This window comes from Canis lupus, chromosome 7 (assembly GCF_011100685.1).
Source record: "Canis lupus familiaris isolate Mischka breed German Shepherd chromosome 7, alternate assembly UU_Cfam_GSD_1.0, whole genome shotgun sequence".
In the NCBI taxonomy this organism is placed as follows: domain Eukaryota; kingdom Metazoa; phylum Chordata; class Mammalia; order Carnivora; family Canidae; genus Canis; species Canis lupus.
The window spans coordinates 67630854-67648544 of record NC_049228.1 but is presented as its reverse complement, the minus strand read 5'-3'; the positions used below and the strand labels follow the sequence as shown (position 1 = coordinate 67648544).

The 17691-nt window shown below is 37.6% G+C and overlaps 1 protein-coding gene and 1 non-coding gene across 2 annotated transcripts in view; one reads left to right on the top strand and one right to left on the bottom strand.

Annotated features, from left to right (window-relative positions):
* The window catches only part of YES1 (YES proto-oncogene 1, Src family tyrosine kinase), a 65735-nt gene that overhangs the window by 6241 nt on the left and 41803 nt on the right, over nucleotides 1-17691 (top strand).
* On the bottom strand, nucleotides 5395-5498 carry LOC119872722. Its single transcript, XR_005362753.1, has one exon. It is a non-coding gene; the product is annotated as a U6 spliceosomal RNA (small nuclear RNA).

The following is a 17691-nucleotide window of genomic DNA, read 5'->3' as shown; positions in this document are numbered from 1 at the left end:
GCCTCCTGGGTTGCCCATAAACTAGATTTTCTTAAACTAATTATGAAGGCTAGTAATGTCTCTAATTTTATTTATTTATTTATTTATTTATTTATTTATTTATTTATTTATTTATTTTTTAAGAGTTTATTTACTTATTCATGAGAGACACAGAGAGAGAGAGAAAGGCAGAGATACAGGCAGAGGGAGAAGCAGGCTCCAGGCAGGAAGCCCGATGTGGGACCCGATCCCAGGTCTCCAGGATCACGCCCTGGGCTGAAGGCAGGCGCTAAACCACTGAGCCACCCAGGGATCCCCTAATTTTTTTTTATAATGTAGCAGTTTGTTAGCATTAAGTAGAAATGGGAGTGAAGTGAAGTGGAGAAAGTTGGTAGCTTTTGCTGCATAATTTAATACTTATAATTGTTCTTTGGCAAGTTTATTTCTTACATTTGTTCTTATGCAATTAGTATTTTACAGATAAGGGCATTTTTGAAAGGAGCAGAGGAGGCAACAGGATATAAGGAAAGGACTACAAGGTAGAAGGCCATCTGGATTTTAATGCCACTAGGAACAATAAAAAGCTGTGTGGCCTTGGTTAGTTCAGTAAATTCCCTGCACCTCAGTTTCACCATTTGAAACAGGAGGTAGTTGGGCCAGATGGTTTTTAATATCCTTTCAGCCTTATATAAATATAAATGTGTGATTCTATTACAGTTTAAGTTTTTTAAAGCAAATTCTTTTTTTTTAAGATTTATTTATTTATTTATTTATTTATTTATTTATTTATTTATTTATTTATTTATGATAGACATAGAGAGAGAGAGAGGCAGAGACACAGGAGGAGGGAGAAGCAGGCTCCATGCCGGGAGCCCGATGTGGGACTTGATCCCGGGATCCAGGATCGTGTCCTGGGCCAAAGGCAGGTGCTAAACTGCTGAGCCACCCAGGGATCCCCACAGTTGAAGTTTTTATATTGATAACATTTTAAGGAAACATTTCAGAATCTAGAATTTGGAATAAAATTAAATAATAGGTAAATAAGGGTTGTCGTAAAAGAACTGATCCATAGACTTGGCAGGGGACTTTTCTCTAGCAAAGGTAGTGTTATTTCATTAAGTGGATATTTATTATTATTATTATTATTATTTTAAAGATTTTATTTATTTATTCATGATAGAGAGAGAGAGGGAGGGAGGCAGAAACACAGGCAGAGGGAGAAGCAGGCTCCCTGACATGGGACTCAATCCAGGGACTCCAAGATCACGCCCTGGGCGCTTAAACCGTTGAGCCACCCAGGCTGCCCTAAGTGGATATTTATTAAACCAGTGGTGTAAAAAATACTGTGCTAGTTTTGATGTTACAAAAATGTTTGCAGCATGACTACATTGGGTGGGACTGGCTGAGATTATGAAACTGTTATAAATTTCATAGATTGGTAGATCTTTTTAGTGTGGTAATCCAGTACAACACTTCTCTGGTTTTTGATGGTATTAGTGTGTGATACCTCTGAAACTTTAATGAATCCTTTTGCACTAGATACGTGTAGCCTCAAGTAAACAGACTCAATTCTCTAGACAGGAAGACTTGATTTAATTTTCTAGACATTTCATTACAGATAGGTATGACATAAATGCAGGTTCACAATTCTTATATAGAAGTTTTACTGTAAGGTGCATTGGAAAATAAGGCCTTTAAAAAACATTTCAGATTTATTTTGCAGCAAAATTATAAAGATAAGGGCTTTATATTCATTGAGGTAGATGCGATGTCAGTTAACAAATAATTATTATTTGGATGATAGCTTTGCTGCATTATATCAGGAAAATAGCCACTATCATTAAAATATTAAAAATTTTTAATTGATAAAAAAGAGTAATTGTTCTGTAATTTTTTCTTTAACACATTTAGTTACTAGTTAGAACAAAATAAGCATAGACATTAGAAAATGGTTAGCTGTTTTAAGGTTTGCAAAAAAGATTTTTAAAAAAAGGAAAAGGAAAAAGCCACTAAAATTCTAAGTAGATGTGTTCTCAAAGTTTGTCAGTTGGGTCTTTGAAAATCAAAATCTTTTCCCAGAAGGTCTTTTCGGGGAGGTTAGCCTTTTTGGTTAGATTTCCAGGCAGACCATTCGAGTTTATAAGAATTTGACATTTAATAGTGTTTCATTGGTAAATGTGTTCTGATTGATTTTCAGGTTTTTGTTTTTTTTTTTTAAACCAGAGCTCTTAACATCTGAAATGTTTGGTCTACTAAATGTTCTGATTAACGGGAGGTGATCCCATTGCCTTGCCAGTTACCTTCTCACCTTCCCTGCTCTTCACCATTTAAAAATCATTGTTATGAGTTTCTTATTAGGATGCCAGGACCCTCCCAGTGAGGCCTTGCTGTTAAGCTGAATTTAAGAAGGGGGGGGGGGGGGGGGAGATCTGCCTTAGTTCTCTCACCTGCTTGCTCTAGGCACTTTAAGCCTATCTCCTACTCTATACCTGTAGGACATGTGAAAAATGGGAAAGCTTCAAAAGATTGGAAATGAGAAATAGAAATGAAGAAAGTAGAAAAAGACTTGGGAAAATGAGGAATGAATCTAATGTGGAAGTTTGTCCCTTTTTCTTTTTTCTGTTTCCCACCCGTTTACTTGTCATAGGCATTAAGAAGGAAGAAAACCTGTTTTATAGCAGATGGTATGCTCCACTTGTAGTTCATATGTATTATCACGGTTAGGTATTTGAAATACCTTTTCAAAAAAAAAATTGTGAATGAGATAGTTATTTATTACATGTGAAGAAACTAAGGATCAGAAAATATATGTAGGGCAGCCCCGGTGGCTTAGAGGTTTAGTGCCGCCTTCAGCCCAGGACATGATCCTGGAGACCCGGGATTGAATCCCATGTCAGGCTCCCCACACGGAGCCTGCTTCTCCCCCTGCCTGTATCTCTGCACCCCCACCCCCTGTGTCTCTAATAAATAAATAAAATCTTAAAAAAAAAAAAAAGAAAGTATATGTAGTTTGCTAAGGTCACATGACTAGTGATGACTAGTGGAACTGAATTTATCTGACAATAAGCCTGTTCCCTATAAGACAACTTCCTTAGGGATAAAGAGAATGATGGAAAGGAGGATTTCTTTTTCCTTCTTCCTTAAACTGTACATTTTTGTTGGGGCTGAGAATTTTCAACCACTTACAGTTTTCTTTTTAGTTGAAGTAGCTTTGTGATACATATTTCATAATGGCATCAAGGTCAGATATTATATGAACTGAAAAAGATGTATTATTACACTAAACTGTAGTAAATGCTTTCTTTTTGTAGATTTGGCTTTGTCATGAAAAATTGTTATACTAATTCCAAAGCATTCTTTATCTTTTAATAATAAGATGTTCAGGCCAGATTAACAAAGAGACAATGTTTGGATTATGTTGAGGTGAGTGAGTTACATGCATATATCTGGTTGCAGGTAGAGCTAAGAAAAATAGTCTTTTGGCAGGGCTACCTTCCAGTGACAACCTTCGAAGGGAAAAATGAATTCTCCGTGGAAGAGTAGTTGTTTTTGCCACAGAAGGGGAGAGAAAGTAACCTATCAGTTAAAAAAGTTAGACATCTATATGGAAATATGCTATTTGGTTGTAGAAACGGGTAGAATATTTGAAAGTTGTGGATGAAGATGATACCTTTTTTTGTTTTTAAAGTAAGCGCTGTGGTGAACACCCTCATGACTCCAAGATCAAGAGTTGCATGATTTACTGACTGAGCCAGCCAGCTAGGTGCCCCCTGAGATGGTATCTTCTTATTTAACATGTTAGTACAGAAGCAAACTAATTATGATGGAAAATGTCAAATATCCCAGCACCTTCTGGAAGTTTGCTTTTTTGCAAGCAGATCATGTAAAAATAAAATTTCATGTTTTAGGTGGTAAAAGAAGCTATAAAAGTATTTGCTGTTTTGAACTTAATTATGGCCAGTAGAAAAAAGTTATATGAAAATTATAGAAAGAACTCTTGGAGTAGAGACCATTTTGTCCTGGGTTTATATTAAAAGTAACAGGAAAAGTAGTTCTGGACTTCAAGAAGATGTATGCCCTGGGCTTTAGGAAATGTATGAAAACCAGTAAGAGTCTGTGATTTCAGATTCTGACACACGGTATACCACCTAAAAGGATGAAAAGTCTAAAAATGCCCCAAACTTTTTATATGAAGAGCTTGAGAAGCACTCTATGTGGGAGCGGGTCAGAAAAGAATTGTGGATTGTATCTGCATTTATGTAGTCAGTCCTTTTAGTGATTGAGAAATGATAGTAATTAGCAATATCGAAGAATTTGGTAGGAATAGTGGCAGGTTATGATGGAGCTAAAGCCCTACCCCCATCTCACCTCATTACTCCTCACTCCCTTAGCTTCTCCTGCTGGGATTTTTTTTTTTTTTTTTCCTGCTGGGATTTTTTTTTTTTTTTTTTTTTTTTTAAATAACCAGAACTTAAGTCAGAAGGAGGAACTCATGATAAAGGTCAAATAGAGAAGAAGGTCAAGAACCTCTTAGGATATTGTCAGAAGATGAATAGGATTTTTAGAATGATTGATACGTAGAAGAAAAAAAATGACAATGTAGATGATTCTTAGAGATAAATTCAAAGCTAGAAGGAAGCCACAGATGCACAACTTAGGGAAGGTGACATAATAGATAACAGGAAATGCCTAGCATGTCTTCTTTTTATCTCCTGACTTCTGTAACAAGAGGATGCCCTTTAAAGTAGAAAAGCTAGGAACACCTGGGTAGCTCAGTGGTTGAGCATCTGCCTTTGGCTCAGGGCGTGATCTTGGAGTCTCAGGATCAAGTCCCACATCAAGCTTCCTGCATGAAGCCTACTTCTGCCTCTGCCTGTGTTTCTGCCCCTCTCTCTGTGTCTCTCATGAATAAGTAAATAAAATCTTTAAAAAAAATTAGAAAAGAGAATAAGAAAGTAGATAATGGCTAAGGGGCATCTAGCTTCTAGGTCCAGAAGAATTCTGTGTGAGTGTCCTGAAAGACATTTCTGATATTCTGAGGCCTCCATAATAGAGAAATCACGGAGACAGGTAGATGTTTCAAAAAAAAAAAAAAAACAAAAACAAAAAACACATTAAACAATACCTTAAATGAGGTTTGTTTACTTTCAGGTCTGTTTCTGGGCTTTCATTCTTTCCCAAATATTGTTTATTCTTGTGCCAATACCACATACATGAATGATGAGGACCATGAAAACAGCATCAAGAAGAGCAGTTAATGTTCATTGAGTATTGCCTGCATGCCAGTCACAGTGATAAATACTGGATATTTTAAGTAATTCACTTCTGACAAAACTCTGAGTTAAGTATTTTTCTTTTGAAAATCTGACTTAAGTATTCTGACATTTAGTAATTTTATTTAATGAAAGGATTTTAAAAAATACATAATCCTGCACAAATTTGTGTTTCATCATTGTCCACAGGCTGTGCTATTCTTTGCATCTTTCCAGTTTTAGTATATATGCTCCCAAAGTGAGCACTGAGTTTCTTTTTTTTAGAGACATTTATTTATTTGAGAGAAAGAGAGCATGCACACATGTGCAGAGGGAGAGAGAAAAAAATTTTTTAAAGAGGGATCCCTGGGTGGCGCAGCGGTTTGGCGCCTGCCTTTGGCCCAGGGTGCGATCCTGGAGACCCCGGATCGAATCCCACGTCAGGCTCCGGGTGCATGGAGCCTGCTTCTCCCTCTGCCTATGTCTCTGCCTCTCTCTCTCTCTCTCTATGTGACTATCATAAATAAATAAAATTTAAAAAAAAAAAAAAAAAAAAAAAAAATTTTTTAAAGATTTTATCTATTCATGAGAGACAGAGAGAGAGGCAGGCAGAGACATAGGCAGAGGGAGAAGCAGGCTTCATGCAGGGAGCCCGACGTGGGACTTCATCCTGGGACTGTGGGATCAGGCCCTGAGCCAAAGGCAGATGCTCAACCGCTGAGCCATCCAGGCGTCCCAGAGAGAGAAAATCTTGAGCAGACTCCCTGCTGAGTATGGAACCAGTCATGAGACTCAAACTCAGGATCCTGAGATCACGACCTGAGTCAAAATCAAGTCAGGTGCATACTGACTGAGCCATCCAGGTGCCCTGAGTTAGTGTTCTTAATATCTGTATTTTTACAGATGAAGATATAAAGCTGTGAGAAGTTACTTTTTTTTTTTTTTTTTAAGTAAGCTCCTCATTCAGCATGGAGTTCAATGTGGTGCTTGAACTCACAAGCCTGAGATCAAGAGTTGAGGTGAAGGGCAGCCCCCGTGGCGCAGTAGTTTAGTGCCACCTGCAGCCTGGGGTGTGATCCTGGAGACCCGGGTCGAGTCCCACGTTGGGCTCTCTGCATGGGGCCTGCTTCTCCCTCTGCGTCTCCGCCTCCCTGCCCCCCCCCCCCCCCCCCCCCGTGTGTCTCTATGAATAAATAAATGAAATCTTTAAAAAAAAAGAGTTGAGGTGAAGAGTCCATAGCTTAACTAAGCAACCCCAGGCACCCAAGAAGTTACATTTACTCCTGTACAAGCTAGGCATTCCCACCCCCTCCACTTGAAAAACAGTTGTGAATATCACGTTTTATTATTACCCTTAAGTAATACCCTTTAGCCTTTATTTCCTAAATGCAGGGATGTTTTCTTAACTGCAATACAATGATTAAATTTAGAGATTTTAACAAAGCTATTTTATAATTATCCAATATACAGTTGTAGGTTGAATTGTGTTCTCCCAAAAATAGTTTTGTTTTGGGGATCCCTGGGTGGCTCAGCAGTTTAGTGCCTACCTTCGGCCCAGGGTGTGATTCTGAAGTCCCAGGATCGAGTCCCACATCAGGCTTCCTGCCTGGAGCCTGCTTCTCCCTCTGCCAGTGTCTCTGCCTCTCTCTCTCTCTTTGTGTCCCTCATGAATAAATAAATAAAATCTTAAAAAAGAAAACAAAACTTTTTTTTTTAAGATTAAGCTTATTCATGAGGGACACAAAGAAGCAGAGATACAGGCAGAGGGAGAAGTAGGCTCCAGGCAGGGAGCCTGATGTGGGACTCGATCTCGGACCTCGGGATCACACCTGCAGATGCTCAGCTACTGAGCCACCGAGGCGTCCCTGTCCTTATTCATTTTTTTAAAGAGATTTTATTTGAAAAAGAGAGACCACATGTGAGAGAGGGGAGGGGCAGAGGGAGAGAGAGAAGCAGACTCCCCACTGAGTGGGGGAGCCCATGGGACTCAATCCCAGGACCCCGAGATGATGACCTAAGCCGAAATCAACCTTAACCAACTTAAGGTTGATTATCCAACTGAGCCACCCAGGCACCCCTGTGCTTATTCATTTTGATGCTCAAATTTATTGTTTTTGGTCAGCAAGATCTTCAAGATGGCTGCATGTACTTTTGATATATTCCCATCATTTTCTGAGTACTACTTTATTTTTTTGGTGTGAGATGTCTCAGGCTCATCTTGTACTTACCTTGCTCTGACTGTTTACTCAAGAAGCATTGATTCCTTTTAGCAGGTATCTGTGGTTTTGAATGGTTTGTTTTTAAAGTGTATTTTTATAATTGGCTGTTTTTAGTATATAAAAGCTATTTATATATATATATTTTGTAATTGTATATAGAATTTTGTATAGAAATTTTGTAATTGCTGTAAGTATTTTGTAATTGGTTTATATAAATCTCTTGTTTATGGGGCACCTGGATAGCTTAGTTGGTTAAGCATCTGCCTTCGGCTTAGATCATGATCCTGGGATCAAGCTCCACATCCGGCTCCCTGCCCTGCAAGGGGCCTGCTTCTCCCTTTTCTCTGCTTACTACTCCCCTTGCTTGTGCTCTCTCTGTCAAATAAAATCTTAAAAAAAAAAAAATATGTTTTTGATGGTACTTCATTTAATTTTTCTAGTTTTTTTTCCATATAAATAATCATTATGCATAAATAATTATTCTGACCCAACTCATTTCTAATATCCATCTTATTTGGTATGTTATCTAATTGCATTGTTTAGTACTTTCAGAACAGGTCAAAGTATTATTATAAATTTAGTAAGACTGTTTCTAGGGTTTGCCATTAAGCCATGATGCCAGAGTTTTTTGAGCTTTAGCTCTAGATATATAATAGAAGGATTCTTATATATATATATTTTAAAGATTTTATTTATTCATTGAGAAGAGAGAGAGAGAGAGAGAGAGAGAGAGAGAGAGAGAGAGAGAAAGAAGGAGCAGGGGGAGGGGCAGAAGCAAGGAGCTTCAGGGATCGTGACCCGAGCTGAAGGCAGATGCTTAACTGACTGAGCTACCCATTCTAGGATTTTTCTATTTCAGTGTTATGTTATGTTTTATCTTACTAAGTAGGAGTGGATACTGACTTAATTTTTTAATTTATTTTGAAATAGATAACTTTTCTTATTTTTTAATACTATGAATTATGAATAGACATCCTAATACAAAACTGTCCTTATGGGGATCCTTGGGTGGCTCAGTGGTTTGGTGCCTGCCTTCAGCCTAGGGCGTGATCTTGGGGTCCCACGATCGAGTCCCACTTCAGGCTCTGTGCGTGGAGCCTGCTTCTCTCTCTGCCTGTGTCTCTGCCTCTCTCTCTCTCTCTGTGTCTCTCATGAATAAATAAATAAAATCTTAAAAAAAAAACCTATTCTTAGATTCTGAGAATAAACTACATATTTTTTTAGTAGAGAAGCATACAACAGTGGTTATGAGCACTGTCCAGTATAGTAGTGAAAGGGGGAAAAAAAACAAGCTGAAGGAGAACTCTGTTTCCCCTGTACAGTACCCACAGAATACTCTGGTTAACAGACATATGGGTTTTTTCCCATACCAGCTAATTTAACCAACACCAGCTGGGTGTTCTTTAGTTCAATTCTGACACTATTTACCTGGAGTTAGCATTAGATCCCACAGATTAAAAGCTCAGTTTTTCAAGACTGCTCCCTTACCCTCAATCTCAAGTGCCAGTTGCAAATAATGGATTCTCAGATTGCCCACAGCTTCTATCCAACAAGGTTATGAATTGGGAGTTCCGGCAACTCCCTCCTCAGGTTTGATAATTTGCTAGAATGGCTAACAGATCTCTGGAAAACAGTTGATTTACGAGATTAATGGTTTATTACAAAAGAATACAACTCAGGAACCACCAGGTGGAGGAGATGCATAAGGCAAAGCATGTGGGAAAGGGCATGAATTTCCAGGAAAGCCACCCTTCTAGCACCTCCCCATGTTCACCAACCTGGAAGGTCTTTGAGCCCTTTCAGTTAGGATTTTTATGGACTCTTCTTTACATAGAAATAGCTGGTTAAATTACTGACTGTTGGTTATTAGCTTAACCTCCAGCTTCTTTTCCCTTCCATGAAATGAGAGTGTACGGTGGGCTGAAAGTCCTAACCACCTAATCATGCATGGTTGGTCCTCTGGTGACCAGCCCCCTACCCTTAGGGGCTTTCCAGAAATCACCATATTAACATAAACTCAGATGTGGTTGAAAGAGACTTATTATGAGGATCAAAAGGTGTTCCTTTTACCACTTAGGAAATGCCAAGGGTTTTTAGGAGTTCTATGTCAGCTCCTTGGCTCTAGCATTCTTCTGGCACCTATTTTTCTGGGTTATGAGTGGTTGGGAAGCAGGTATTTTGATAACCCAGAATATCTGTTGAAACAGTACTACAACCAAGAAAATTGCATTCACTAAAAGACAAATGGCCTCTACTTATCTGTTAGGTTAAACCTTTATATCAAAAGGTTAGAAAAATTGAAGGACCAGTTAGATATGTTTTAAGATGAGAGAGTAGAAAAGCTACATTATTTTATTATTTGCGCTGCATTTTCAGGGCTGTCCTAGACTCTAAATCTGAAAAACAAAACATTGTTGACCAAAAACATCAGTGATCAAATATGGTGGGAGAGGAGAGAATGCTGCTGCTGGTCCTTGGTGGTTATAGAATACAAGGGATTTTCAGTGCAGTTACTTCTCGGGAAGACTAATTAGCTAGTGACTAAGTAGTACTTATATTTGCTAGCTATGCAAGAAAGGATTCCTGAGCATAGGAAGAGAGAGATCTACCTCACTGAGAACCTCTTCACTAGATCTTGCCCTTGTTCCCCCAATTTTTTGGCTCTATCAGTATTTGGCTATCAGCAAAAAGATACGGAAGCTTTTTCTTGAATGCTTTGGAAGAGATTAAAGAGCATAGGATTAATTTATTCATGTGTCAGAAAATTTAATTTACCCATGAAATACTGTTTTAATGTTTTTTGGAAAAGGTTTGAAGTATTTTCATACTTGTTGATTTCTTTAGGTTCTCTGTCTTTGAGCTAATTTTATTAATTTCTATATGTCTAGATAGTCATCCTTTTCATCTAGTTAAAATTTTATTAGCAGGGTGTTATACAAAGTTCCCTTTTGTAGTCTTCAAATCCTCAAAGGCTTTAGCACTCTTCTTAGACCTAATACTATGTTTTTTGTTTTGTTTTTTGATAAGATTAAATCTAGCAATGTATTTCACTGATTTTTATTTGTAAACCATATGTATTTGAATTTTTTATTATAATAGTGAAAGAACAGAAAAAAGAAAAGTTAATGAATTAGAAACAACAGGAAATTTCATTATGATTTACAAATACTCCTTTTTGGGTTTTTTTTTTCTGGCTTTTGTTTTTTAATTCCTTTTTGGTAGCAAATGTGTAAGGCTATGAATTTTGCTCTGAATATAGCCTTTACTGCAGCTCACTTATGAGGTAGAAAGTTGTTATTCTTTTTATTTTATAACTTAGTCTGTTTCTTCTTCTTCTTCTTCTTCTTCTTCTTTTTTTATAATAGAGAGAGAGAGAGGCAGAGACATAGGCAGAGGGAGAAGCAGGCTCCATGCACCAGGACCCCGACGTGGGATTCGATCCTGGGTCTCCAGGATCACGCCCTGGGCCAAAGGCAGGCGCCAAACCGCTGCGCCACCCAGGGATCCCCTGTTTCTTCTTTGACACAAGTGTTGGATCATGAAAAAACTTTTATACTCATTTAGGAAAACTTGGGGACTTTTTTTTTTTTTAATGTTTACACCTAATGTGGAGCTGGAACTCATGACCCTAAGACCAAGAATTGCATGCTCTATCAACTGAACTAGTCAGGTGCCCCAAACAGAACATTCTTGTGTTATCATTTCCTTAAGTTTTATAGCATGTATTCTGTTGTCAATACGCAATAAATGATAAAAACATCAAAAAATTGTTCCAGTCAGAAGTAATGTATTCATGTATATATGGATGATTTAAATAGATTTAAGTATCTATTCTCCAAACCAGAAATACTATAAAATGTGGGCCATAATTATATGACAAATGTTGATATAATTATTAAGTTAAGCAAACTTTTTTACATACTTGCTCTGAGCAAGCAAATACTGCTAATATGTTAAGATTCTGGTAATAGCATAAAGTAGTTATTGGAGAGTAAAAAAAATTCTTAGTTGGAAACTTCCACTCTTCTGAGAAACTTTGAAAATCAAACATGTTTTATTTTTTATTTTTATTTATTTTTGTTAAGATTTTGTTTATTCATGAGAGACACACAAGAGAGAGGCAGAGACACAGACATAGACAGAGGGAGAAGCAGGCACTTTGCAGAGAGCCGGATGCAGGACTGGATCCCCAGACCCCGGGATCACAACCTGAGCCAAAGGCAGATGCTCAACTGCTGAGCCACCCAGGCGTCCCAAACATGTTTTTTTAATAAGACTTTAGAAAATGTTTTATATTCACATAGTTTTACATGTCTTTAAAAAATGCTATCAGGATCCAATAGTACAGAGGTAAGGAATAGTTCAGAAATATTGTACCAAGATTTTGGCTTTAATTCTTAAAGTTATGCTAAGGAACTCAAAATTGAGAATAAGTGATCATTCTTAGCTCAGGGTAAAAGGCTTATCATACAATATGAAGGTAGAAGGAATGAAAACATCAGGTTTTCTTTAATTGAGAACTTGATCTTTTAATGCAACAGCTTTATCAGACTAGAACATTCACACAATTTCCACAGTAATTTTTTACTTCACACTATTTCCACAGTAATTTTTTACTTCAGAAAGTAAAAGTAGGCAACTTCATATTCTTTGGAGATTCAAATTATAGATGGAATGAAGTTCTTCAGAACATATGTCAAGCAGATATATTTGTTTTTATGATACAGATACAGTCCATGGAGCTCAATTATTTAAAAATTTGATATGTATCAAATTATTTTTTTCCCCATAAAATTTAATTCATTCAAGTATCTATAATATTTCTTTTTTTAATCTATAATATTTCTACATGGAAATAATAGCTGTTGCTAAGTAATAAGCAGTGCAAAAACTAATATTATCAATTGCTTTTGCCACCTTGAATTGATAAGATGATGTCAGAGGTATCTGGAAATGGTCACTGTGCATTTTGCCTTTCTAATGTAGCTGCTGTTTTCTTGTCACCCATTTTATACTGACATTTGAGGTTAGAGCAGTTTTTGAAGTCATAGCATTGTCAAGTCTTAGAGCTTAAAGGGGATGCAGGTAATTATTAAATTAATCTGATATGTTAATTTACTGTGGGTTGAATTAATTTTTTAAATCCTAAGTACAGTATTTTTATCTATACTCCCTTCAGTTAAAGGAGCCAGATTCAAACATTAATCTTTTGGCTAATATTTATCTTTTGGGTTAAGTTGTAAACATTGATTAGGAAAAGATTTGTAATTCATTTCAACGAACTTCAAAAGAAAAAAATTACATCTGCTTCCGGCAAGGCACCGTGTTAATTAATTGAACTTTTTAGGAGATAAAAAAGAAACTCTACTCTTTTTATTAGCTAAATATGCTACTACAGACCTGTAAGGAATTTTGTATTGGAGGCTTAAAGTTCAATGGCATTTCAAGAAAAGAGAAACATTCAGGGAAAGCATGGCAGAGGTGGGATTTGAGTATGTTTTGAAGGATAAATAAAATGTACATTGCAGAGGAACTAGTAATATGAACAAAGACACAAAGAAGATGGCAAAGGCAAGATTCTTTTTTTATTTTTTTTTGGCAAGATTCTTTTTGGTTATGGTGTGCTTCTAGCACAGGAATATATGTGCGTCTAGCATAGGACTAAGGGGATCAGTCACAGACTTAAAAGTGGTGGCTTTCAAATTTCACTGTTGCTACTCATCACCTGGGATGTCTGTTGAAATGTAGACTCCTATATTCTACCTCTAGAAATTCAAATTCAGTAAACCAAGACTGAGAGCCAGGAATCCGTTTGTTAAATAAGTACCTGAGATTATTGTAGGGACACATTTGTACAACTTGAAGCTTTTAACGTGTTCTTTTTGACACTAGTAAAAAACTACTGGAGTTCTGGAGTCTTTCTGCCTCATTTGCTATGTGACCTTGGACAAGTAACTCCGTGTATCAGGTTCTGCATCTGTAAATATGAAGAGTAACAGTAATTATTTTTAGGATATTTTGAGACTTAAATGGGATAAGCCATTTTAAGTATTAAGTACAGTGGCTATAGCGTAGAAATTGCTCAGTAAAAGTCATCTGTTTTGTAGCTATTGTCATCTAAGAAAAATATTTTTTTTTTTACTAGATTATAAGTCAGTTCATTAGTTTATTCTACCCTACATGCTTAATTAGACTACTTGGTATACTACCTTCTGTTTACTTCCGTCCTTTACCTGTTTATTCATCAAAACGCTTTGAAATGTAGTGAATACGTACATTATTAAATATACATATAAAATATGAATGTCGTACTTGTTCTTTTTTTTTTAATTTTTATTTATTTATGATAGAGAGAGAGAGAGAGAGGCAGAGACACAGGCAGAGGGAGAAGCAGGCTCCATGCACCAGGAGCCCGATGTGGGACTCGATCCCAGGTCTCCAGGATTGCGCCCTGGGCCAAAGGCAGGCGCCAAACCGCTGCGCCACCCAGGGATCCCCTCGTACTTGTTCTCAATTTGCTCACATTGCTTTTTATTTTAGTATTTGGTAATGAAATACATGGTTAGCAAATTCAGTACTTTTCCTACTTGAGGCAAAGCAATAGAACAATTCATTTGAATGAATTTTAATTCACTTAAAAATGCAAAAGTGGTATGAATATTGTTGGGGGTTTCAAGTCATTTAAAGATATAATTTAACAATAGAATAGGTACCCTGGGTAAACCCCACAATGGGCTTCCTTTTCAGTGGGGAGTCTGCTTCTCCCTCTGCCCCTCACTTTGCCTGTGCTCTCGCTCTCTAATAAATAAAATCTTTAAAAAACTAAAAATAGAACAAATAAGATATACTTTTAAAAGTACAGCATCTTAGATTTTTCTTTTAAATATTTGTTATTGGAGTGAAATTTTTTTTAGAGGGAAATTTGACTGTACATATCACAACTTTATTTTTTTTTTTTTTTAAGATTTTATTTATTTGGGATCCCTGGGTGCCTCAGTGGTTTAGCACCTGCCTTCAGCCCAGGGCGTGATCCTGGAGTCCTGGGATCCCTGCATGGAGCCTGCTTCTCCCTCTGCCTGTGTCTATGCCTCTCTCTCTCTCTATGTGTGTGTCTCATGAATAAATAAATAAAAACTTAAAAAAAAAAAGATTTTATTTATTCATGAGAGACACACAGAGAGAGGCAGAGACACAGGCAGAGGGAGAAGCGGGACCAGACCCTGGGATCACGCCCTGAGCCAAAGGCAGATACTCAACCACTGAGCTACCCAGGTGCCTCTGTATCACAACTTTAGAAAAGCATCAACTTTTGACGCCTAGAAATCTTCCCTATTGAAGTGTTTATATACAGTCATGTCATTTTTTGCAATAGTTATGTTTTAGAAAGTCACTGTGAACACTGAATTAGTGAATACTGACTCCTTGCTCGTAGAGGAGTTTCAAGGTTAGGTTCCAGTGAGCCTCTGGTTACAACATTTTTGTCAACTGATCAATTTATCTTGTCCCATTTGTGCTTCTGTTCCATATGTGATATTTAATGTATACTGTTGATTCATTAATATTGAACTCACAGCACTATAACTGATGTCCAAGTGAAGCTTATATAATGTATTTTCTGTGAGGCACACCATAGCCTTCTTGGTTTACGGTACCCTAGACAGCACTTGGGAATTGACACCTGGGAGCCATTTTAAACAGTAACATCACCAATAAAACACAAAGTGACACTAGATAGACTGCTGAAAGGACACCTGTTTATGGTATGAGAGCCTCATTTGACATGAGCTGGGGACATGTGGATCTGTCAACTTAAATTTTCACAGCTCTGCGCATATGTGCAAATGACCACAAAAAACGACATGAGCGTTGATTTGGGGGTTTACTGATAAATCTTAATAGAGTAGGCTAACTCACAAATTATTCACTCAAATTAAGTATTCGTAGCAATTCAGCACCTTTCTTCAGGGAAGGAAAAAAAGAAAATCCCTCCATGTTTGGTGGTGTAACAAAGAAGGAAGTCACCCATGTACTCACCCAAAGTCTCCCATCTTTAAATCCCTGATAATTTTGGTAACTGCTCCTGAGACCAGTTTCCTGTCAAATTCTCATTAGGGTGTGTTTGAAGAACAGTTGGGTCCAGTGCCTTCCAAACAGGTTTATGCCAACCACAGACCTATTACCAGAATTCAGGCCTTTTACAATGCTTTGTCTCCTTCCAGACACTTAGAACAAGGCCAGCTTTACTCTTTTCTTTCTGCCCCCCCAAGGCTAGTGCTTCAGAGGCTTGATAAGGGAAGAGGAAGATGGTATCTCTTATTGGCTTATTTCCCTCTAAGACCTAGTTAGATGAGTGAGTTCATTCAGTTGACTCAACCACTTTGTTTTAATTTGAGAGCTAAATAAATTAAACCATTCTCCTAATTTAGAAAAATTATGTTCCTTAGTACCTAATTAACTAACATATGATACATTTTGAGCCAAAACATGCTCACTGTCTAAACCATATCATTATAATTTTGGTCGCCTATTTATTACAAATATAGGCACTGTGATAGGCAGAATTATGGCTTCCCAAAAAAATCCACATCTAATTCACAGGACCTGTGAATGTATTAGGTTACATAGCTAAGGGAAATTACAGTTGCTGATGGAATTAAGGTGGCTAAGTAACTGATTTTAAAGTACGGAGAATTAGCCTGTATAATCTAGGTGGGTCCAGTTTAGTAACAAGGGTTTTTAAGAGTGGAAGAGGAAAGCAGAAGAGTCAAAGAAACAGACAGAAGCTTAGCCATGCAGCATTGCTGGCTTTGAAGATGAAAAGACTATTCCATGAGCCAAGGAATGCAGGCAGCTCTCAGAAGTTGGAAAAGGCAAGAAAACTAATTCTTACAGATTCTCTAGGAAAGAATGCCACCCTGCTGACACCTTGATTTTAGCCTAGTGATACCAAGGTCAGGCTTCAGGCTTCTGAATGGTAAGATAATAAATTTGTGTTGTTTAAATCTACTAAGGTTTTTTTTTTTTTTTTTTAAGATTTTATTTATTCATGAGAGACAGAGAGACAGAGAGACAGAGAGAGGCAGATCACAGGCAGAGGGAGAAGCAGGCTCCATGCAGGGAGCCCGACCTAGGACTCGATTCTAAGTCTCCAAGATCATGCCCTGGGCTGAAGGTGGCACTAAACCACTGAGCCACCCGGGCTCCCCAAGTGTTTTTCTTTTTTTTTTTTTTTAAGATTTTATTTATTCATGAGAAATAGAGGCAGAGACACAGGCAGAGGGAGAAGCAGGCTCTCTACAGGGAGACTGATGTGGAACTTGAACCCAGGACCCCGGGATTATGACCTGAGCCCAAGGCAGACAACCACTGAGCTACCCAGGCATCCCTAAATCTACCAAGTTTGTGACAGTTTGTTATGGTAGCAATAGAAATAGGTAATTTGTTTTGGCTGAAGTTGAAGCAGAAAACAGACCAAAAAAAAAAAAACAAAAACCAGACAAAATCTGAGTTCATTCTACCTCTGGCTCTGTCTCTATTACTAGCTTTGTGACATAGAACCAAGTTACTTAATCTCAGGTTTTAATTTCCTCATTTATAAAACAGGAGTAATGCACGTATGTTCAGTAGTTGCTGTCTGAATTAGTGCATCCAACATCCAACACCTTTTTTTTTTCGTGAGAGACAGAGACATAGAGGGAGAAGCAGGCTCCATGTAGGAAGCCCAATGTGGGACTTGATCCGGGACTCCAGGATCACGTCCTGAGCCAAAGGCAGACGCTCAACTGCTGAGCCACCCAGGCGTCCCAATCCAACACCTTTTTACTTTGTATCTGTTATCTAAATTTTGTCTTATTTATTTATTTATTTATTTATTTATTTATTTATTTATTTATTTATTTATAAGAAGCTTACAGACTTGGAGGCAGAAATTTTATTTACCCCATCCTACTGAGGTCTCTTCCTTTTAAATTTTTTTTAAATTTTATTTATTTATGATAGAGAGAGAGAGAGGCAGAGGCAGAGACATAGGCAGAGGGAGAAGCAGGCTCCATGCACCGGGAGCCCGATGTGGGACTCGATCCCAGGTCTCCAGGATCGCGCCCTGGGCCAAAGGCAGGCGCCAAACCGCTGCACCACCCAGGGATCCCCTGCTTTCTTTAATGAAATTTGTTTATTATTAAAGGAAACAGCTAAAAAACTTTTTTTTTAAAGGTTTTATTTGTTCATGACAGACACAGAGA